The following is a 25,142-nucleotide window of genomic DNA, read 5'->3' on the forward strand; positions in this document are numbered from 1 at the left end:
TTAAAAAATAACAACAAAAAAGAGAGATTTATATTTTCACATTCTTGACAATATTTGGTATTGTCTTCTACTTTTGTTATTCCTGTATATGTGTAATGGTATCATACTGTGGTTTTAGTTGGTATTTCTCTAGTAGCTAATCATGTTGAATATCTTTTCAGGAGTTTATTCACCATTCGCATATATTTTTTAGTGAAATGTCTGAGTCTTTTAACCATTTTTTAATTGGAGTTTTTTTTTTATTGTTGAATTTAGACAGTGCTTTATATATTAGGGTTATGAGTCCTTTGCTGGATATAGGATTTGGAAATATTTTCTCCCAAGCAGCAATTTGTCTTTTATTCCCTTAACAAAGTCATTTGCAGAGCAAAAGTTTTAGTTTGAAGTTTATTTTGGAGGCTACTGGTCCCCAATTATTCTAGCACCATTTCTTAAAAAGACTCTTTTTTCGTTGCACTGATTTTCCACTTTTGTTAAACATTAGTTGGGTATATTTATGTGTATTTGTTTCTGGGTTCAGAAGCATGCTTGTCATAAAATTATTTGATCATTACCAGTGCAAATTTTGCCTAAAAAAAACTCGTGTTGTATAGCAATACGTTTAACATATTTTACTTATTACTAGTATACTTTTTTTAAAAAATATATACACTTACAAATATCAAAAAAAAAAATTGGGCTGGCCACACAAATCACAGAACGAATTCTATCAGTAATTCTTTAAATAGCCAACTGTTCTGCTATAATAAAATGTGATTCAATTTAGTTAAAAATTTGCACATTGCCTTTAAATGTTTTAATAGTTTAAAATAATATGTAAATTAATATAACATAATTTCATATTGTAAACAATAGGTAGGATATTAAAAGCATAAATATTATATACAGAATACATAGCCCTGTAAACAGATAATATTCCTGAAAGCACAATCTCATACTTTATAGAGTAACAGTAGAATCATGAAAAAAAAATGCTATTTCTGTCTTTTGTGCTTTTCTGTATTTTACAAATTTTCTACACAGCTCATGTATCACTTTTGTAAAATGGAAATAAATCAATACTCAAAAATAAAGACTAGAATTTAGCTGGAAAAATTGCCCTCTAAATTAAAATAAAAATTTGAGGCTAAAAATAAAATACAATAAGACAAATCACTTTGTAACTCTACTGAATTATTAAACTAGGGGCCTGACTCATCCTTTTCTCTCTCCCTCAAAGTTTTATTGAACACCAATGGTAATCAAAACATTTTCCTATGGTCTGTGGGACAAATGATGCAGAGTTCTGATAGTTCTTTGGAGAAGTTGCAAACTAAAGGGCCCCTTCACCCTAAATTCAGAATGACTTTTTTTTCTTTCTTTCTTTTTTTTTTTTTTTTTTTAGGGAAGGAAGACAATTAAAACTACAAGAAAAACTCTGAAACTGACTATAGTTTTGCATGTAGCTATTAGTGGCTCAATGTGGTTACTAAAGTTTCATTTTCATAATACTGAAGCTCACCATATGATTACCTATCCAACCTCTATTCATGGTAATTCTTAAATGTTTGAATGTCTGTGTTAGCTGGTAACTATAATATCTACCTTCCATGAAACAGTAAAAACACAGGAAGTGGATTAATACTGATGCAGAAGAAGTTTTTTAATGACTAATCTAGTAGTGCAGAAATGCTTTTCCATGTACTGAATTTCAATTATATACCATCAATTTCCACACCTTTTTGATAGCCCTCCACCAAACACACAAACAAACAAAACTATAAAAGCATTAAAACAATGGCAGATGGGAGTAAACAAGTGTCTCCCAAATCTTGGAAAATGACCTAAAGCACATTCTGTAAGCAGAAAACTCCTTTCAAGTCTTTTGTTTTTTCTTAAAATGTAATGTGACTTTGTTTATTCACCAGACATAACAAAATGTCCTTTATGACCTTTCCTAACTTTTTCACCCCTTTCAGAAAAGATAAGATATAAGGTACTAATAAATTTTACCAATAAAATAATGATTTGTCTTCCACTACCATTATTACAACTAATAATAATAATCAGTTAACTTTTACTGCCTTTGAACTTATACTGTGCGGTTTTAAATTTGTTATCCACTTAATCTTTAAAAAAGTTTTTATAATAGGTGGTATTTAGAAATTTGAAATTGATGTTCAATTTCTACATCTGAAAAATAGGATAATGATAGAATTTATCACCTAGATCGTTATAAGTGCAGAGTGTGCTTAGGATTCTCTCTCTCTCTCTCTCTCTCTCTCTCTCTCTCTGACCCTCCTCTCTCAAAATAAATAAATAAACTTAAAAAAAAAATAAAGTGTTAACTTGAATGGCTGGCAAAATAGTAAGTTCTCATTAAATGTTCAGGACTGCATAAGTTCAATAGTGCTGTGGCTGCAAACATTTTTAAGTGTGAGAACACATTTTAATGTCAACACATTTCTGAACCTAAATTTAATTACATCTGTTAACTAGTGATATTAGCATTTACCAACTGAAGAAATAGTTAAAGACTCAATTCAACAAAGCCTTAAAATAAATTTCTATTTTATTTACTATAATAAAATCTGCAAGTACCTGGAAAATGTAGTGAACAATATGTATTGTTTCCAGGCAATGGTTAGAACATTGTGAGAATGTTCTCATTTGAGAATCTAGTGCAAGAACCCATCTCCCTATTTGTCAGAAACAGGGAGCTCCGTTCACTGAAATGAAAGGTATTGCGTAACTCTGTTGATGGGGCCACTGCACCGGAGCTCTGCCCTCTCTGCCTGTAGCCTGTTCAGCCACAGGTACCTACAGGCCCTACCTCGCCTTGGATTGCCTCCCAAAGCCTTGTTCCTTACTCTTGGTCAGCCTCCCTCCTAGATGTAGAAGACCTGGCCTTACCTCTGCAGCTCAGTAAAACAGGGAAATGGTATAGACACACTGTTGATTCACCATCAGGCAAAACAAACTGCTAGTGAAGAGCACGGATTGTTTTATCAGCTACACCTAAGGTTGAATTCTGACCCTTGCTCTGTGACAAGAAGGAAGTAATGTAATTAACGTCAGTCTCAGTTTCCTTATAGATGTAAGGTGATAATTTCTAACTCATAATGTTAATGTAAGGATTAAATGAGATAAGTTATGGAAAGCTCTCGAGCACAATGTGAGGCATATAATAAGTCCTCAGCTGGGGCGCCTGGGGGCTCAGTCGGATGAGCATCCGACTTCAGCTCAGGTCAGAATCTTGCAGTTTGTGAGTTCAAGCCCCGCGTCGGGCTCTGTGCTGACAGCTCGGAGCCTGGAGCCTGTTTTAGATTCTGTGTCTCCCTCTCTCTGCCCCTTCCCCGCTCATGCTGTCTCTCTCTGTCTCTCAAAAATGAATAAACGTTATTGCTGGGTCATAGGGTAGATCTATTTTTAATTTTTTGAGGAACCTCCACACTGTTTTCCAGAGTGGCTGCACCAGTTTGCATTCCCACCAACAGTGCAAGAGGGTTCCCGTTTCTCCACATCCTCTCCAGCATCTATAGTATCCTGATTTGTTCATTTTAGCCACTCTGACTGGTGTGAGATGGTATCTGAGTGTGGTTTTGATTTGTATTTCCCTGATGAGGAGCGACGTTGAGCATCTTTTCATGTGCCTGTTGGCCGTCTGGATGTCTTTTTTAGAGAAGTGTCTATTCATGTTTTCTGCCCATTTCTTCACTGGATTCTTTGTTTTTCGGGTGTGGAGTTTGGTGAGTTCTTTATAGATTTTGGATATCAACCCTCAGTTTGTTCTCAGTTTTTAAGAGTCTCTTATGGTTTGCCTCCCTCCCTTTCTAACTTTTTTTTCCCCTTCCCCTCCCCCATGGTCTTCTGTTACATTTCTCAGGATCCACATAAGACTGAAAACGTATGGTATCTGTCTTTCTCTTTATGACTTATTTCACTTAGCATAATACTCTCCAGTTCCATCCATGTTGCTACAAAAGGCCATATTTCATTCTTTCTCATTGCCATGTAGTATTCCATTGTGTATATAAACCACAATTTCTTTATCCATTCATCAGTTGATAGACATTTAGGCTCTTTCCATAATTTGGCTGTTGTTGAAAGTGCTGCTATAAACATTGGGGGTACAAGTGCCCCTATGCATCAGCATCCCTGTATCCCTCGGGTAAATTCCTAGCAGTGGAGGGGAGAGTGGGTGATGGGTATTGAGGAGGGCACCTGTTGGGATGAGCACTGGGTGTTGTATGGAAACCAATTTGACAATAAATTTCATATTAAAAAATAATAAATAAATAAAAATGAATAAACATTAAAAACATAAGTCCTCAGTAGTAGCTAATGTTATCTTACTAAAACAGGAAATAGCTCAGCAGGACATAACTCTTTATGAAATGCACAATACTTGAAAAATGCATCATACACCCTCTGAATGAAGTATAAAGCATTTATAAATATACTAAAATTGATCTGAAGTCATAACAGTATTATTCTAACATATATCACACCAAAAGAAATAGAACAATGCTTATTTTGGAATTCTATAAGAGGAAAGAAGGTATCTATAAGCAAGAGACATCTTTTTTTTTTTTTTGCCATATTCTTGACAAACTTTCTGAACAAAAGTGACCTAGTAAAGAGCTTCCCTCTATTGGCTTATTTAAACTCAAGTAGTGGATGTAACTGGGAAGAGTTTGGCTAATTTCTAAACGGTGCAAAACAATTTAAAGAAAAAAAATACTCTAAAGAATAAACAACCTGTCTTCAGAGCATGAAGAAGAGGCATGGGTTTCTGATGTTCATTACAGAAAATATGTATAATAGTGAGAAGGTTTTAATAGAAAAAATTGTTATTAGGTCACTCAGCACAGTAATAAATGAAGTAATCACAAGGATATTTTAGTAACAGAATCATTCCTTCATGCCATTATTTTCTTAGAAAATCTAGCAATAAGTTCAAGAGCACAATGCAACCTTTTCCCATTCTCTTTAAAGGGCAAATATTATGCATAGCAATAAAACAACCTAATGAGTCCTTAAAGGAAAATACATCATGAAACAAAAAACTAAGGACAGTAAGGACTAATTTCTCATTACATACTGTTATCTAGTTGTGTAATGAACAAAGTTTACATAAGTAGATATAAAAGAAGTTTTCAGCTGAGACAAATCTTCAGTGAAAAGAATATATATACCTGGGTCATTTAAAAATCTGTCTCTATCACATATAAGAAATCTAAAAGTTGTAACTCTGTTTTTTAAAAAATATGCTGACAACAGAGGTAACTAGAAAAAGGTGTTTTGACATTCTAATAACAGACTGTGGATAGAGATTTAGTTCTATCTCATATATTACTTATTTGTTCAGTCTCATTTTACTACTAAATACGTTACTAGTCATTTCAGTCATGTGTTACTGCTATATTTTGTTACTTAGACTCACTTAAATCAACTCTTTATTGTTGCGATATTATTTTGTGAAACACAACTCTGTAACGGTGACATCTAAAACACAGTGCAGACTGAAAACTAGCCAAGAAAAGACCCATTTCATAGTGATGAGGACTCATTTCTCCATGGAAAGAAGTTAACAAAACAACTGGAGAAAAATACAACCAAACCAAAAGATGATGTTTGTAATAAATATATTCAGAAAAGACAGGAATTGTAGAGTAATTGCTGCTTCCTGAAAAGAATAGTCTATCCCTAAAAGGATCATAATTATAAGGTGTATAACGCTTTCTACTTCACATTATCTTTTCCAAAATTCAATCATAATTCATCATCATGTGTATTTTATAGTTTGTGTTGCTTCCCTTAAGTCTCACACTTAGTGGGCAAATATCCCAGGACTGGTTTCCAAACTACGAATCCTTAGCTTTTACCAGTCTACCATAATGTTCACAGAAACAAGTTAACCTTAGTATCCCATTATTGTAAATGGTAGAACTTGCCCATATACCCACAATGGAATAATATGTCTAAGTTTCTTCCAACCTCAGATCCTCACTGTGACGAATCATACATTACCAACCTGTCTTCATCATGGGGGAGAGTAAGTAAACAAGTTGCCGGAAGTACAAGCCTCCTGTATGACATATTTCCAACTCCCCCAAAAGGAAAGAAAATTGTTTTTCTAAAACTGATGGTCAGGAAAGACTCTCCTTCTTCTGAGATATTGTATGTTAACACCCTTCTCTCTGAAAAATGCTGACACTAGAAATGACTAGTCTCCCGTTTCTGGACTTCAAGGAAGTACAAAGCAAAATCTGCAACAAAAATGATGGCTCTCTGTAGTTGTCTGTCTGTGCTCTCCTTCTCTGGTGTTGTTTAACCTTGTCTTTGAATCCATATCTTTGCTTGTCTTTTATTTTTTATGTTTATATTGCCATTGTCAAATAAATATTTCCACTGAAAGGTGTCTCAAATGCTACATGGCCAGTTTAGCGACCTCAGAAACTTCATCTCCACAACCTCCCATGCCCATCCTGACCAGACATGTGCAATTCTGGCCCCAGCAATGCACCACCATTCGGTGCTGCTGGGACCTAAAACCTGCTGGCAGGTCTCTTCCTGGCTGCTTTTTAAGCTTTAGGCCTTTGGTGAATATCCGTCCTCCCCCCCTGCTTGACTTCTCATGTAAAATGTTAAGAGTTCAATTCTGGAATATCAAAGAGGTTTTTCCATCAGAAAATAACCTCAGGTAAGCACCATATATGTGGAGAGAAATGTTACTAATTAAAGCACATTCTAGACGAGGTTGTGTGAATAAAAAAACTCACAAATGTAGTTTAAAAATAATTAAATATTGTTTGCAAAAGACTCTACAAGGTTAAAACATACCTTTTTTTTTTCTCCTTTAGGAAATGGGATGGCCAGAAAAATGACCCTCAGTGAGTGAGCCGTTTCTACTCATTTAAACGAAACCTACAGACAAAACAGCTAGAATCGGTCTCGGTGCTCCTGATGATCAAAGTTTTCCATTTGTTTTAGGTAAGGGGTTTTATTAGGAGATTTTTGATGGCAGCAAAAAGCTTCTGCTGGATGGACAATGATTTCCAAGGGATTGCAAAATGGACTTAAAGATCTGCTCTAATCATAACACAGAATTTCCATATGGTCACTTTACAAACCATATGACAATCATCTTTCATCAGTGTTTCCCACAGAAAACTTAGGACACAGTTAAGCATGATGTCAAACAGATAAGGATTATCTGATTGGAAATCCAGAATATCATTCAGGATAGTCAGAGTAAGCCATGGAATGAAGGTTTATAATGAGATAATTACCAGTTAAATTTTTATTTTACCTATTGTCTAAATAAATTGCCAACAGCAAATACTATTGATAGAACACACACACGCATACACACGCACACACACACACACAATTGCACATCTCTTCCATTTCTTGGTCTGAAGGGCTCTGGCCCTGCTTATTTTGTAATGGAAATAGTACAATAAGTAGGACTGAGAAGAAGGTTGAGGTAAAAGTTTGGAGAATTCTGGCAAATTAACAAAGCTGAGCACAACTTGGCCTGTATAGGTAACCTATTTATAAGCATGGTGATAAAAGCACTTGGGACTGACATAAGAATTTCAATTCAACTTTCAGATTTAGGGCATCTTAAATACTGTTGAGTTTCTCATTATAATGACTTAATCAACATAATAGAAAAAAGTCCATATTCTTTCTGAAAACTGGTTAAGGATCTTACTTACAGACCTTAATCCTTAAGGCCTTAGCTAAGAAATGGTGTAAGTCAGAAACAAACGGTGGTAGCTTCCCACTGGTTCTGTAAAATACACACAGAGTTTCACAAAGCTGTCCTTATCTGTGGGGGCTGGGAATCAGACATGTTCACAACCCACTCAGTCTACAGGTTGTAAGAATTGGCTGGTAAGCGAACCAGGAAACATTATAAATGAAATGTCTCCGTCGGGCATCAAGGAGGGAGGAGTAAGCATTTCTGGTTCAATTGTTCTTATGGCAACCAAGGATGAAAATTTCACATTTATCAAAATTTCAAAGGAAAACTTTCCAGAACAAAACTGATTCACCTGTATCCACTAATGTGTTCTCCCTGCCTGTAGCCCTGTCCCTAGCTCTGTAAATTACTATCCCCTTGGCTTGTCAAGGAAAGTTTGCACATTAAGTGTCTACATTTATTTGTAACAATAACAACAAAATGACAGAAACAGTGACCTTAATTCTTCACAGATTCCACTTCATAGCTGAAGAACAACTTAGATCTCTTCTAAAAGGCTAAGACAGAAAAATAAACAGAGAAAATGAAAAGTCTCAATAGTTCAAAAGAAAGAGATCATATGAGCACTAAGAAGAAATGGTGCCCAGTGAAACAGAGGTATTATAAAGCAGGAGAGAACTTTATAAACACTCTAAATAGTAAAACCTAAAAGTAGAAAACACAGTCAATAACAAGCTATGACTAACTAGGAGAACCCTAAAAACAGTGATAGCAGTGAAAGCATGTTCCATATATTTACAAAGAGACCACAGTACTAGTTACTGACAGATTTGTAGTTTCCAAAGTATATAATTAGTGAATTAGGATATGAGATCAAGGATCAACAGAAAGCAAAAACTTGGAAGCTAGATTAAGAGATAGAAATTATGAGAAAATACAATCATATACATGGAAACTATATCAAGAGCTCCAATATACATGGAACATAAAAGTAAAAGATGGGAACACTATCTCTGAATTAGGGAAAAAGTTAAAAGGTCATGAAGAACCTGGTAAAAATCAATGCAAAAAGACCTTTACCTGCATATGGTGAAGTTCCAAATTCAAAGCATATAGGAAAAAAAAAAAAAACAAAACCTATAGGCACCCAGAGAGGGGGGAAAAAATATATATATATACATATATTACATATTATATATTATATATACATATATTACATATTACATATTATATTATATATATTACATATTACATATTATATATTATATATATTACATATTACATATTATATATTATATATATTACATATTACATATTATATATTATATATATATATTACTCTCTATATATATTTTGTATGTATATGTGTATACAGACCAAGTACAATTTTTGTGTCCTTCTGATGAAATAATAAATAACATCCATCTGAAAAGGTATTCCAATCAGTCAGTGAGAGCAAAGGGTCAAGAGTCAAGAAAGGGAAAATATGTAGAATGATGGGAAAACAATGGTAACTAAAATCTTACAACATGGGGGCACCTGGATGGCTCAGTTGGTTGAGCGTTGGATTTCGACTCAGGTTGTGAACTCACTGTTTGTGGGTTTGAGCCCCACCTCGGTCAGGCTCTGTGCTGGCAGCTAGGAGCCTGGAGCCTGGTCTGGATCCTCTGTCTCCCTCTCTGCCTGCCCCTCCCCTGCTTGCACTGTGTCTCTCTCTCAAAAATTAATGAACATTAAAAAAATTTTTAAAAATTCTTACAACATGGTACATGGAAAGTAATAAATATCAGTTAAATCCATGAAGCCTATACACTCAAGTGTTAATCTAGGGTTTGATCTGAAAATACATATGAAGACATAATCCCTGAAGTAGCTATCTAATGTAAAAAAAAACAAAGCAATACTTTCAGATTATTTCCACAAAACATTGAAGATGAGAATGTACTGACTTGCCAAAGTATTTATCTTACCCAAAGAAGAATCCATTCATACAGTTTCATTCTTGAAATTGGTAAAGATATGCAAATATATATTTAAATCTCCCACAGTTAAGGGTATATAGAAGGTTATTAGAATGTGAAATCTCTCCTATCCTCCTGTGGGAGGAAACTAGTTGCAGGCCATGGAAGATGAGAACACTTGACCATACAGAAAAGGTTAGGATACAAAAAAAAATCCTAAGAAGTCATAACAACAGATAAGATAAAGTAAGACAAGAGGAAGGAGATCAAAACATCAATTATCACAATATAGGTGACTGGTTTAAACTTTCCTTTTAAAAGACAAATGAGTTTAGTTTATGATCAAAAGAAAATTTTACCTATTTGATATTAACTGGAATCATACCTAAAATAAAATAATATCTTGAAAAGGATAACAAGAAATTTGTGGAAAAGTATTTATTAGGCAAATGCAAAGTAAAAATATTAATATCAGAAAACAAAACTCACAACTAAGATTTTTATAGTCTACTGTTAAAACCTATAAACCAGAATTCAGATCTAAACATGGACCTTTATGCACATGGCAGGAACATATAAAAAAATTAAAGCTATTTAGAAGAACATATACAAAAATTAAAAGCTATTTAGAAGCTATTTAGAAAAACACAAAATTAAAAATTTTGGGGGGATTAACATACTGTTCTAAGTCAAACAGATCAATTATTCAAAACATAAATAGGGAAAAACAGTATCTTGATTCAGTACTATATATTGAAACTGAACTGCATAAATAATGATCATATACTTTTCTTCCATACATAAATAGCATATTTGGAAAATAATTACATTAGGTGTCAAAAATCAGTCATTCTATTAAATAAAATTTACCATTAATATTAATAGTAAAAAATAACAAATTATCGGTAATATTTTAAAATTATTAATTAATTCTCATCTGGATGATTATATCAAAATAAAAATTAGTATTCTTTAAAAAAAAATCAACCAAAATTAAAATGGTATTTTGTCAAAATGGTACTCAAAGAAAAACATATAACCTCAAATGTATTTTACTTATTTATTTATTTATAGAGAGTGTGTGCACACGAGTGAGTGAGAGGTGAAGCAGGGAGGCAGAGGGAGAGGGAGAGAGAGAATCCTAAGCAGGTTCCATGCCTGATGCAGAGCCCATGTGGGGCTGGATCCCACAACACTGAGTTCATGACCTTTGCCAAAAATCAAGAGTTGGCTGCTTAACCAATTGAGCTATCCAGGTGTCTCTGAATGCATTTATATTTAAATGAGAAAAATTTTAATACCTCAATTAAGCATTTGTTATAATTAAGAAATTTAAAAATGACAATTAAATACTTTACAATATATGCAAACTTGTGCAGCTACTCTGGAAAACAGTATGGAGGTTCCTCAAAAAAATTAAAAATAGAACTACCCTACAACCCAGCAACTGAACTACTAGGTATTTATCCAAGGTATATAGGTATGCTGTTTCAAAGGGACACATGCACCCCCATGTTTATAGCAGCACTATCCACAATAGCCAAAGTATGGAAAAAGCCCAAATGTCCATCGATGGATGAATGGATAAAGAAGATATGGTACATATATATACAATGGAGTATTATTTGGCAATCAAAAAGAATGAAATCTTGCCATTTGCAACTACATGGATGGAACTAGAGGGTATTTTGCTAAGGGAAATTAGTCAGAGAAAGACAACTATCATACAACTTCACTCATATGAGGACTTTAAGATACAAAACAGATGAACATAAGGAGAACAGAGTTTGTTACTGGAGGGGTTGTGGGAGGGGGGATGGGCTAAATGGGTAAGTGGCATTAAGGAATCTACTCCTGAAATCATTGTTGCACTATAATGCTAACTAACTTGGATGTAAATTCATAAAAAAATAAATTACAAAAATTGTATGGAAGAAGGAATTAACAAAGATAATAATTATACAAATAAATTAAATCAGATACAATAGACAAAGGTAGTCTTGATAAATACCAATAATTGGTTCCTTAAGAGAACTACAAAATAGACAACTTCATAATACTGATAAAGAATAAAAAACAGTCTGGGGTGCCTGGGTGGCTCAGCCGGTTGAACATCTGACTTCAGCTCAGGTCATGATCTCATGGCTTGAGTTTGAGCCCCGCGTTAGGCTCTGTGCTGACAGCTCAGAGCCTGGAGCCTGCTTCAGATTTTGTGTCTCCCTCTCTCTCTCTGTCCCTCTCCCACTCACTCTGTCTCTCTCTCAAAAATAAATAAAAAAAACATTAAAAAAAGAATAAAAACAGGCTATTTAAACACTTATTCAAAAAGGAAGAAGCAAAATATAAAAATAGAAAATTTGAAACTATATAAGAAAACATTCAATATTTACTAATTAATATCAAAACCTGGAAAATTATGTTGGTCATGAACAATTTAAATCATAAAATATCAGGAAGTTTCAGTTAAAACACTAATGAAATAAGCATTACAAAAAAAGAAAGATTATTCAAAAATCTATCCTCTCCTAAGAGGATAACTGGTAAAGGTCCAGTTAATTTTTCAGACGAGTTCTGTAAAACTTTCGAAGGATGGAGAAGTCCTAGGCAACTTTATCTTAGAGCAGAGGGAGAATACTTTTTCTGTAAAAGGTCAGACAATAAAAATATAGTGGCTTTGAGAATCATCAAGTCTCTTGCAATTACTCAACTCTGCAGCCATAGGATGAAAGCAGACACAGACAGCATGTACTCCAGTGGGCATGACTGTGTTTCAATACAGCTTTATTTATAAAAACAGGTGCTGGGCAGGTGGTAGACTGTGCATCATAATATGCTGATTCTTGCACTAACATAAGGTGATATAGACTTTCCTAATTCGCTTTAAAAAGGTAATATAAAAACCCTAAAATCTGACCATGAGAAAACACAAAGGGAAGAAAAGACTACTCTCACTAGGATTATATATGCAAAAAGTCTTAATTGAAAATTAATGAGTACATTCCAGGATTATATTAAAAGAATAACACATTAAATAAAAGGATTAATCCTAGTAATGTAAAGACAGTTCCTCTTTACATATCTGTTACATTAGTAACTCTTCATATTAAAAAGGCAAAGGAGAAAATATGATCTGTATTGATATTCCTAAAACACTTGAAAAGGCTCTTTCATAATATTTTTTCATAAAAATAATAACATATAAAAACATTAATAACAATATAGAAGAAACTTTAATTAAATTGAAAAAGTATTTATATGAAACTACCTGGAAAAATTTTTTAATGATAAAACACCAGATATATTCCAAATTAAGATAAGAAATCAGTTGTATTAGTATTAGTTTTATTCTTTTGCATGCATTATAAGAGTAAACAAAAGACACAAATAATGAAACATAAGTTTAGCAAGATAACTTGTGTGAATTTTTTCAAAAAATTTTGTCCATATAAATTATAACCAAATACATATTCTTAAAAAAATATATTTGGAAAATTATATTGATAATAAAAACAAAAATATAAAAAATTCCATTAAGCTTAAGAAATACATAGGATAAATAAAATTTTTAAATGCATAAGGAATATCAAAGGAAATAAGTAGACAGAAACTATAACTCTATAAAACAACAATATTGTACAGATATCTCTTCCAAAATTAACCCATAAATGGTATTCAATTGCAACTAAAATCCTAAAGGCATTTTAATGAGGGGTGAAGGTGATAAGGAAGGTATCTATACAAATCAAATACACAGCAATAGATAAGATTAGTCTAGAACATATCAATGAAATATGTTGGAGGAGTATTTGGAACTACATTATTGTATACTGAAATCAGGCATAAAGAAATATAATTAAATAACTATGCAATGAAGCCACTACAGACAGAGATTCATGGAAAAGAATACAAAATTTAGAGACTGAACTCAATGGCCATTAACAATTCATTATATAGTAAAAGTAATAATTCAAACAAGTGAGGAGAAAGTGAATTATTAATAAATATTATTGAGGCCACCTTCTAACCAAATTTATACAACTTTTCTGAGAGAAAATTAGCAATATATAAAGAGTTTTCTAATATATGTATCCTTTAAGGTAATTTGACTTTAGGAATGCTTCCCAAGAAAATAATCAGACAACTGCCTGATTATCACTTTTTATTACACAGTGTATGCAATAGGAAAAACTCAAAATAACCCAAATATCCACCAACTGAAATTGGTTAAATAAAATGTAGTACAACATACAACCAAAAAGTGGAACACCATGTAGCCATGAAAGTTTTTAATGTGTATATATATGTACGCATGCACACATCTATGTCTAAATATATCTATGTGTATAAATATATAGATTAGGATGAATATATATATATATGCATATTGGATATATATGTATATTAATATGTATATTATGTATATTGGATATAAACATACATATACACATTACATATATATCCCTACATATACATATATATGTCTACACACATTCACATATACATACTTGGAAACATATCCAACATATATGGTTTATATGACTAAGTGAATAAAGTACAATAGACTATAAAATGGTATAAAACTATTTTTATAAAATGTTAATAAAAATGTACCTGTCTATTCATCTATAATTAAGAAAAAAAAAGTGTCTGGATATAAATACATACAAATATTGATGCTATTTATTCCCAAATGGTGGGATTAGAGATTATTTTTATTCTTTCTTCTTTGCTTTTTTGCATTCAATGAAATTTGTTGGCTTGAAATTTGTTTGAGCTTTATTCTCAGGGTAGGAAAAAGAGCCATTTAATTAAAAAATCTATAAATGAGTAAGTGGCACCAATATCTGTTCTCAAAAAGGAAGATACTATTTTAATGATTTCAGCTAATAAAAACTCAAGGATTTAGCAAATTAAGTTTGCAATCCATATTGCCTTAGATCGCATTGCCCAACATTTGGCATAGTTAGCTCCAGAATAAAGTATGGCTAACTGAGAAACTAGTTTTCTAAAAAAAGAAAATAAAAACAGTTTAGCTCCACTGTTCCCAAACTTGCCACTTTCCATGGAAGCAACCCAGGGCATTACAGTAAACTTATAAAAGTGCCATAATTATTTTAAAATTTCAAGGGAAATAAAGTATTAATAGACAAATATAAAATACTGTACAAACTATTAGCTGGTGGTAGTTCACAATCTCAACATTAAACTTTGTTTCATTCCTTTTGATGATGTCCTATCTTTGTGAAGCTGGGTTTTTAATGATTGATATGATAAAAAAGCAAGTATCAGTTGAGAATCAATTTGGAGCAGGAGATAAGGGTTACAGCATTCAATCTGATTCTAAGATTTTAGAGAAACTGTAGTGTCTAACAAGTACAAACATCTGCTTAGTAAGTGTGGTTATTTAAGAATGAAATTAAATATTTTTTCTTTTAATTTAATTTATGTGTGTTATTTTTTCAACTAGCTATCAAGTTGTTGGGACATAAATACTTAGAAAGTTATTTGAGCCTAACTATTTGGTAAATGGAATTGTTAAAGATCTCATTTGGCCTATTACTAAGACACTATGCAGAGGATGCATCATGAACCTAGAAAGATTGGAAATGTCTAGCCCATATCATAAACTAGTACACATCAACCTAGTAATAGGACATATTCAACTATAGGGTAGCCCCAGCAGCCTGGTTTCAAACTATGAGGGTTAGATCGAGTAATAATTACAACTGAACCTGATCATGTTTAATTCCTCCGAAATTCCATCACAAAATTGAGGCATTTTGAAGGATGACTTTCAAAAGGAAACAAGACTTGAATGAAACCCCACGTTGCAATGAACTTAAAACTGAGCTTTGTCCAATACTCTTTCAGCAAAGCAAACTCTTTTGACTTTCATTGTTATAATATAATCACTAATGTGGACCATACACATGAATTTCCAAACAGGGCTCATTAAATATAAAGTTTGAATGTTTCTGTGACTCTTAAGACTGCCAACTGCTCAATGGTGACAATGGAGAAGGATTAGTTAAAATGAATGTTTCTTAAAACAAATCACTGAGTATTTTGGACAGCTGAAGGCATCTTCCACAGATTTCTGGATTTATCAGAAACTAAAAGAATAATTTTTACAGATGAAAAATATAAACTTCATGTTGTTTTCCAAGGAAAAAACAGGTATTTTAGGATATACCATGTTAATCCATGGTTCATTTAAAAGAATAAAAAATAAAAGTTCTTACAGGGGAGTTGATAAAATACATAATTTAATTTAGCAAAACCTATTAAACTTATTACAGGCTTTTTTGGATACATTGAGAATCCCAGTTGCAACCTTTAAGATCCTTTTAAATTAGAAGATAATGACTAGATAGGCACCTTACTATAGTCTCTCAGATAATTCACCTGAGTGAAAGGAAGAGATTTTTAGGTCAACCTATTTGATATACATACTAAAAGATCTATATACCCAAGATTCACAAAGATAAGTTAAGTTGCCCCAAACCACCCACCCACCCATCCATCCATCTATTCATTCATCCATCCATCCATCCATCGTTCAATATTTAGACTCTACTCTGTACCAGACATTGAGTTATTCATGGAAGAGAAGGTCCTCCTGTCACTAACCTTGCAGTCAAGTGCATGGTTTTCCTGGGTCATGTTAGAGTATTCTAGGTTACTGGATTTTAAAAATCTTTATCTCCAGACCCCACTCTAGGATTAACTAAATAAGAATTTGTAGAGTACCACCCAGGCATCAGTATTGTTTTGTTGAAGATATGAAATCATTCCAATGAGCATTCAAGGTTGACAACCTCTCAAGTGGCAAGACAGATACTGACCCAGTGATTACAAACGCCCACAGTGCTGTGTGTTAACTACTGACAAGTGTGAAGTCTCCTGCCCAGCTCAAGGATGTTTCCACTTTATGTTGTTCCTCTCTTGAGGTAGCTAAGCATTATCATTTATGAAAATATTGACTAAAAGGTTTGGATGTAAGGTATGACACTGATCCTCAACAAAGTGGAATAGGTTATTCTTGAAAGCCTAATTACTTTGCAAGGCTCTAAGTAAATAAATAAATCATAGGATTATAGGTACAGTGAATATAAGCAGGGATTGTGAGGTGCCTGGGTGGCTCAGTGGGTTAAGCAACTATCATTAGATTTTGGTTTAGGTCACGATCTTACGGTTTGTGAATTCAAGTCCCACACTGGGCTCTAAAATGACAGTGTGGAGCCTGCTTGGGATTCTCTTTCTCCCTCTTTCTCTCTATCTCTGCCCCTCCCCTGCTTGCTCTCTATCTCAAAATAAATAAACTTAAAAAAAAAAAAAAACAGGGATTGTGACCTGTAAAAGAAATCTTTCATGAAAGTGGAAATATTATAGGTCGTTCACATCATAAAATTCTGATTAAAATTGTTAAGACCCATCATTGTGTTTTTCCAAATATATAGTATAAGCTTTTTCTTTTCGGGGGATAGTGCTTACACCAATAAATTTGGGAAATACAAGGATGCCCCAGGGTGATATTCATTGTTATTACTATTTTTTAATTTTTTTAACGTTTATGTATTATTAAGAGACAGAGAGACACAGAGTGTGAGCAGGGGAGGGGTAGAGAGAGGGGGAGACACAGAATCTGAGGTAGGTTCCAGGCTCTGAGCTGTCAGTACAGAGTCCAACGCGGGGCTTAAACTCACAAACTGTGAGATCATGACCTGAGCCGAAGTCGGTTGCCTAACGAACTGAGCCACTCAGGTGCCCCTGTTATTATTTTTTTTCTAAAGTAAACTCTGTGCCCAATGTGGGGCTCAAACTTATGACTCAGAGATGAAGAGTCACATGCTCTATGGACTAAGCAAGCCAGGTGCCCTGATGCTAATTATTATTAATTTTGCTTTATTTTATGGTAAATATGAAAATAAGTTTAACTTCTTACTCAAAGAAATATAAAGCAAATAAGGCATAGGCCCATAAAAATGTCATAAATACTACCTATGACTCTAAAATTACATAGCCCAATGATTGTGTCTTGTCTTTAGAAGTTCTAAGACTTCAGAAATCTGAATGCAATTATATTTTTAAATTCTCTCAAGTCATAAATACATCAATATTCAAACAGTAGCTTTTATTTTTTTTTTATTTTTTATTTTTTTTAATTTTTTTTTTTTAACGTTTATTTATTTTTGAGACAGAGAGAGACAGAGCATGAACGGGGTAGGGGCAGAGAGAGAGGGAGACACAGAATCGGAAGCAGGCTCCAGGCTCTGAGCCATCGGCCCAGAGCCCGACGCGGGGCTCGAACTCACGGACTGTGAGATCGTGACCTGAGCTGAAGTCGGACGCCCAACCGACTGAGCCACCCAGGCGCCCCCAAACAGTAGCTTTTAAAGTGAAATGCCAAAACTCCTGCTCAAGACAAAGAGGGTGCAATGAGTTTTTAAAACGATATCTTGCAAGCTATTTTTTTGTCACTTTAAATATCTGCAACATCCAGATTACAATATAGCTTCACAGAAATTTTATCTCCTTGTTTGACCAAATAGCAAACAACTTATGCATTTCAAAGAGTAAGAGTTTCTTACAGTCTTTAAAAAAAAATTTGTCCTATCATATAAATTCACATTGAAAATTCTTCTGATACAGCTTTGCATCTATCAGCTCCTCATTCACAATAAATTCGATATAAGATATATTGTAAACAGCTAAAAGCAGCCAAATAGAATCTAATGATATCATGTAGAAAATGAAACGCCAACTGGAACCAGAGCAGTGTCCTACTTCATATTGCTGAATTCATACTGTAAACTGGAGCCACGTGAATGTGGCAGTTCCTACCATGATTTAACTCACGTCCAGAAGGAAATGGGCTCTCGCTTATAAATGGTGCCAACAGACCTACCCAGGAAATTCTGAAGCTGCCTCTAATAGAAACAGAAATCCACTCTAACTTTAATCCAGAGGAAACTGGTCTTTTAAACATATCAGTCTAGGGGCACCTGGGTGGTTCAGTCAGTTAAACATCTGACTCTTGATTTTAGCCCAAGTCATGATCTCATAGTTCGTGGGTTCAAGCCCCACATTGGGTTCTGCGCTGACAGTGTGGAGCCTGCTTGGGATTCTGCTTCCCTTTATCTCTGCCCCTCCTCTGTTCGCTCTCTTTGTTTCTCTCAAAATAAATAAACAAAATAGGGGCGCCTGGGTGGCCCAGTCGGTTGGGCATCTGACTTCAGCTCAGGTCGTGATCTCGCAGTCCATGAGTTCGAGCCCCGCGTCGGGCTCTGTGCTGACAGCTCGGAGCCTGGGGCCTGTCTCGGATTCTGTGTCTCCCTCTCTCTCTGACCCTCCCCGCTTCATGCTCTGTCTCTCTCTGTCTCAAAAGTAAATAAATATTTAAAAATAAATAAATAAATAAATAAATAAACAAAATAAACTTAAAATAAGTCATTAAAAAATAAAATAAACATATCACTCTTAGGCACTCACATCTATAACGCTACTTGCCTGTCTTGATATTTCATCTATTGTTTCTCTCATCGCTCCAGGATTCATTACCAATCTCAGATCCCAAACGTACCTCTCTGTGTCTATGTGTATGAGCATGTGTTGTTCCGAAAAGTTATCCTTTCCAAAATAACATGTGACCCCTACAGTAAACTGCTGAGCATTTCTGCATTCTCTGCCAAAAGGTATTATACACCAGCAGAAACATACATCTATTTTCACTTCTGAAGTAACAAAAGGTTTCTTTAGGAGAGCAAGTGAGGATGGGTCTGTGGAATTACATATGGAGCCTTTCTCCCTCTACAGATGCAGTGAGATCCCTAGAGATCTCTGTGTACTTCTCTGGAACTCGGTTCTGCCTGCTGATCAGCAGGCCCCACAAGGATTCCCGGTGAAGAATCGAAACCCCAGGCTAAGAAAGATTTGTTTTGTGTAGTTTCAGCACGTAAAACTCACACTGTACTCCTTGGGAAACGTGGCCTGCATAAAGGCATGTGTATATGTGCATGAAGAGGAAACATCTATCAGCAGAGCTTTAATTTATTGCCACAAGCATGGGTACCATCATGCCACACAAATGTGCAAGAAAACCTTTACTGGTCAGATGAATTTGGCCTGACAGAGAGTGATAAATATGAACTGAGAGATTATGTGATAGAAAGCAGATTTGCAGGAAATTGCAATCATGTTTATAGTGTTTAGTTGGATGTTTAATCACTTCTAGCATCTGTAAAGAGCGATTGATCTAATGATAGATTATGGAATTATCTCTGAAGGAAAGCAATGAATCATAAACCCCTCATCCATACAATTGTCAAAGTGTTGTAACTGTCATACATCTGTCACAAAGACATTTGTTTCTGGATGTCATAAACTAAATATGTTTCAAAGTGGTCAAATGACACTATAGACACTATAGACACTATAGACACTATGGAAACAAATCATTGGAGATCACAGCTGTTTTCCTAGCTCCAACCAGCGTTCATGTCTCAATTATTTTTCTCCCTGTCCTTTGAAAGACACAGGTTCCCAATTCTTTAGACCAGACCCAATTCACATTTTGAACAGCCACTACACATGAGATATTTTTACACATATGCACTTGGTCTACACCACTCACTTACCAGATTTGGTTCTTCTGCAGCTACAGAAACTGTCTGTGAGAAAGCTGAATAAGTGCCTTGTGGCCATCCAGCTGGCAGCAAGGATCAGATCCCAGGTCTGTTGGTTTTACCATAAAGTTGGTGCTTTTAACCACTGCACTATGCAGGTGTTTTTTCCCCGGAAAACAATGTTAGGCTAGATACAAACTTCCACAATCAAAACAAAATTCTAGAGTTACAAGGAAATGTAGAAATCAGATAATCAAAGTCCTAACACTTGAGTTATCCTGAACCACATTTCTAAGTGATAATCACCCAGTGTCTGCCTGAATAAGGTCGATAACAATACTGCCCATAATGCAATAGTGGTCACTACCACACTGTTAGATAGGATATCTTTGGAGGGACATACTATGTCCACTTATTAGAAAAAATTGACGTTTCCAAAAATAACAAAAAAACCCTCAATATTTCCAAACTTTACTACTTTCAAATTTATCCCACTAACACACTATATTAGTAATCACTATGCTTAATGTATTTTGGAGATTATCAAACCAATTCTACAATTGATTTAGAAATACAAAGTAATGTGAATAATTTAGGACCATGGTGGATTAAATTTAAAAAAAAAATAGCTGGAACATTTCCTTGAACAGATTTTAAACCACCACATTTTGGTCTATGTAAAAAAAAAATCCCCTCAAATCCAGACCATATCTAATGCCAGAGACCACTTGAATTATTAGAAAGCTCATCCTTCTACTGAGCTGAAATGTTTCCCCTAGCAGCTTTTACTATTAGATCCTATTTCTAACCTGTGGAGGAACACTGGATAAGTTTACTTCTTCCACTGAGTGATGACATATGTCTTGGAACAAATATAGAAATGGGGGTAAAAACTGCTCCAAGAATTTTATTTTATTTATTTATTTTTTTTTAAATTTTTTTTTCAACGTTTTTTATTTATTTTTGGGACAGAGAGAGACAGAGCATGAACGGGGGAGGGGCAGAGAGAGAGGGAGACACAGAATCGGAAACAGGCTCCAGGCTCTGAGCCATCAGCCCAGAGCCCGACGCGGGGCTCGAACTCACGGACCGCGAGATCGTGACCTGGCTGAAGTCGGACGCTTAACCGACTGCGCCACCCAGGCGCCCCGAGAATTTTAAATGTGCTATATACTAACTTGAAGGTAAAATTGTGTTTATTTAAATAGACATAGCTAGGCTCCCATGCAATCAATGTCCCTAAATGAATATACTAATGCATTCCAGAGCAGAATATATGATTTGTTGCCATTTATTCCAGAAACAGAGATCTTGGTGAACACTCGGGATGATGAGTAGTTAAAACAGATGAAGTACTTTAAACCTTCTAATAATGTATGGATCTTTCAAGTTTGCAAAGTGAGTTGTGCTTACTTATCCTTCAGGTTTTAAATTAACCATCTGTAAAATGGGAACAACCAGAAAATACAGTCTTCTACTGGGTAAGCTTCTAGACACTCTTCAGCTACTGAAGTAAAGCAAACAAATAAAAATTATTATTTTACTTGAGAGACAGACACTTCTTCGTCTTTTCAAGAAAATAATTCCATTATATGGCATAAGATTAAATTAATTTAGAAGTAGAGCAAATATTCAGGGTTAGAAACAGTATATATAACATGTATATAAGACATGTTGGGTTTTCATATGACAAATACTCCAAAACAGAATCTTAAATTTGCTGTGTTTCAAAAGTCAGAAATCTCTTTGAGTGGAAACAATTAATATAACCAAGAATTGGGTTACAGATAGTCATATAGCAACATTTTCACTTTAGATAATGCTTTTTTACTCTGAGCAAATGAACTGCAGAAATGTAGTAAATGATATGTCAAACAATAATGAGGTATCATTTTTTCTTGCATCATACAGCATCACTTACAGACAGGTTCAGTGTTAATTACAATTTCATGTTAATGTTTTCAAAAAGACATCAAGTGGAAGAGTGGGGAACTCTCACAGAACAAGGATTCTACAAATTTTGTGTAAGAGTTTTCATTCTCTGTTCCCAGAACCTAGTAGGGAATTGATATATATCAGCAATATCAATTAAATAAATTAAATTAAGAAATTTAAAAAGTCTATATGCATTCTTTGGACACAAAAGGGTAGCTAATGAAAGTTTTAACATTTGTAGTGATTTTAATTAATGTTTTAAAATTTCAACTAATTTCATAAAAAAGATAGACTTAGAGTAATATATTTCTCTCTTCATCTAGACTATTAAAACAAACTATCAAAACCATTTTCCTTTTTTTTTTTTTTTTTTGGTGAAAAATAGCACAGTGTAGTAGCTATAACAATAAAAGTTACTGAGTTCTTACTTTGTGCCAAGGCTATTTTAATTGATTTGCATTAGTTAACTTAGTTGATTCCTATAACAGCCCTATGAAGAAGGTATAATTATTATCTCTAATTTTAGATGATAAAACTGAGGAGCACAAAGGTATTTTTCCAGGGTCACAACTGGGAAGTGGATTCTAATCCAGGAGGCCTGCTCCAGGGTCCACGTCAGCCACCAAGCAATATTTCCTGTCATACATAACAGTGTCTAGTTTGTAGCGGATGCTAAATCCTTAGTTTTCAACTGATGCGTCATAAACGGAAAGAACGGTTCACCAGATACTCTGCCCCAAATGTGATGAAATGTAACCAAGCCCTTTTCCATGGGTTTCAAGATGAGGGCCCTCTGTCAAAGAAGCTCAGAATTCAAATGTGCACTTTGCTGTTCTTGCTCTGATGGTGAGAAAGATACAGTAGCTGGGCCCAAGACTCCTGGAGTAGGTATGTGGGCCAAAGGAAGAAAACGTAACCTGTCTGTGCTTCAGTTCCCTTATTTATGAAATGGGGAAGATGCTGATGCAGGTGGCGGGAAAGATGGTACCCATGCTGTAGGGCGGACGTGAAAACTATATGGCCGGTGTCAGAGTCTTAGCTGCTATGGTCATTATTATAGCTCAGTTTCTTTACTGACTCCCTTCTTAGCACACTTGAGGTGAGGAAATCTTTTTATTCATTCCAGAAAGAAGTTATTTGGGCTGATTTGCCTGTCTTGTAAAGGTTGAATCCAATCCAACCACTGCAAAAGGGGAATCTGTGTGTCTGTTCACTCTCATTAGCTGTTGTCAAGGCTTGCTAATTCCAGATTGTTCCGAGACACCAGGGAGAGTGAGGAGGATCACAGAATGCAAATTTTCATGTGTTAGATGCCCTTGAAAATCAGCAGTTCTGTTGCCTATTTCCTCTACCTAACCCAAAACTCTGCTTCCAAAAGCCATCAACTACAGGGAGGGAGGACATGTCCTACACCTCTCCCAGTTTGGGAAGGGGAGTGAGCAAACTGCTCTCAGCCATGCAGTGTGGACAAGAACTGGGGAGAAGTGCCCCCCTCCCAGACTGCCAGAGTTCTGAGAGTCCACCCCAACTGCCTCACCCTTTCTTTCATCTGAACCCTCACAGGATGTGCACAGCAAACAGATTTGGGGTTAAGTTGCCCAGAGAATACTGTACTCTCTCCAAGCGATACCTCCTTCCATACAGCATAATTTCTGGATAAAATTAACATCAACCTTCTTAACTGCAAAATGCAAACAAACAAAACATGGATCCCAGAGTAACCCCCACCTCTCAGATACCCACACACCTGCCCTACCCCTGGCTCTGAAATTACAAAAATATATGAAATTATTTCTTTCCTAATTATATTCTGTGTAATCAGAAATACATTTTTTAGCATGATGCTTTTTTCATCTCAATCACTAGTATTTAGATGACAGGATGCAAATAGATTTATGGAGTGTGACACAAAATTAATATTTAAAAGAGCAAAGAATGAGCAGTTGCTCTTTTTCTTCAAGTCCCTTTAGAATCCACAGAGAAAAAAAAAGGTACAATGCATACACATTGCAGATAGTTACAAAATGAAGATGTTGAAACATTGAGCCTTCGCAGCAGAAATTGACCAGGTAATGCACACTTGCATTTTGCCTAACTGCTTGACTTTGCAGGCACACTTCCCTCTTAGAATCAGTGTTCTGTATGGTGATGACCTTCCGAAACTAGTCTATTAGCTGAGGCAGTGAGATGTAGCTGCAAGTTCCATAGAGACCTAGGTGTGAGTCCTGCTTTTATCATTTGCCACTCATGTGAATTGAGGTTAATTAGTTAATTTCTCTGAGCTCCAGTAAGATCATCTATACAGCATCAACACTACAACTTTTCTCCTGAGGTTCCAGTAGACCAGAGATTATAGTTGGAGCCTCCTTAGCATATAATATGCACTTACAAAGTGATGGTCATTAGTGTAAACACTGAATAGTGCACACAATTTATTATTTTAACTGTACCTAGCTACTAGGTTAGAGCAACAGGGTTTTATTTGTTTTTGTTGTAATGGGAAAATATAAATTACAAGGCTCACTCTTAGATGGTAGAGCATTATTCCCTTAACCTGGCAGCCAGAGAAAGACTCTATGCTTCATCGTAGCCCCAGACTTTGGTTTCAAAGAGGTAGTTGGGGAATAGGAGAGTGAGTGGTACACCAAAGAAAGAGTAACTCCAGCAAAGTATTACCTTCCCTCACCAATGTGCTTTATAATTACAATGTTTGTACACACAAGCAGATTGCCCACCTCTTCCAGCTTTCTAGGATATTGTATCTACTTATTTCCAAATGAAACTGCTCCAGCACCCCTTTCTACATGATCTGAGAAGTCTAGTGCCTTCCATAAGATTCTTGAGGGCAACAGAGATGCACATATTCTCCTGCCCTTCCCGCTATATTCTTGATTCTCTCACACCATCTCACCCATGGATGCTGTTTGC

At 34.9% G+C, this 25,142-nt stretch overlaps 1 protein-coding gene across 11 annotated transcripts in view; it reads right to left on the reverse strand.

The window, feature by feature from the left end:
• Positions 1-25,142, reverse strand: part of LINGO2 (leucine rich repeat and Ig domain containing 2) — a 434,702-nt gene that overhangs the window by 345,277 nt on the left and 64,283 nt on the right. For 7 of the 11 annotated variants that reach the window (XR_007456517.1, XR_007456521.1, XM_049624633.1 and 4 more), the window contains exons 3-4: positions 8,191-8,250; positions 6,826-6,909 (exon numbers count right to left, since the gene is read on the reverse strand). The exons of the other annotated variants lie outside the window; for them this stretch is intronic. The gene's annotated coding sequence lies outside the window, so the exon portion shown is untranslated. The remainder of the gene's footprint in view (positions 1-6,825; positions 6,910-8,190; positions 8,251-25,142) is intronic. 11 annotated transcript variants of the gene reach the window in all.

This window comes from Panthera uncia, chromosome D4 (genome assembly GCF_023721935.1).
Source record: "Panthera uncia isolate 11264 chromosome D4, Puncia_PCG_1.0, whole genome shotgun sequence".
Lineage (NCBI taxonomy): Eukaryota > Metazoa > Chordata > Mammalia > Carnivora > Felidae > Panthera > Panthera uncia.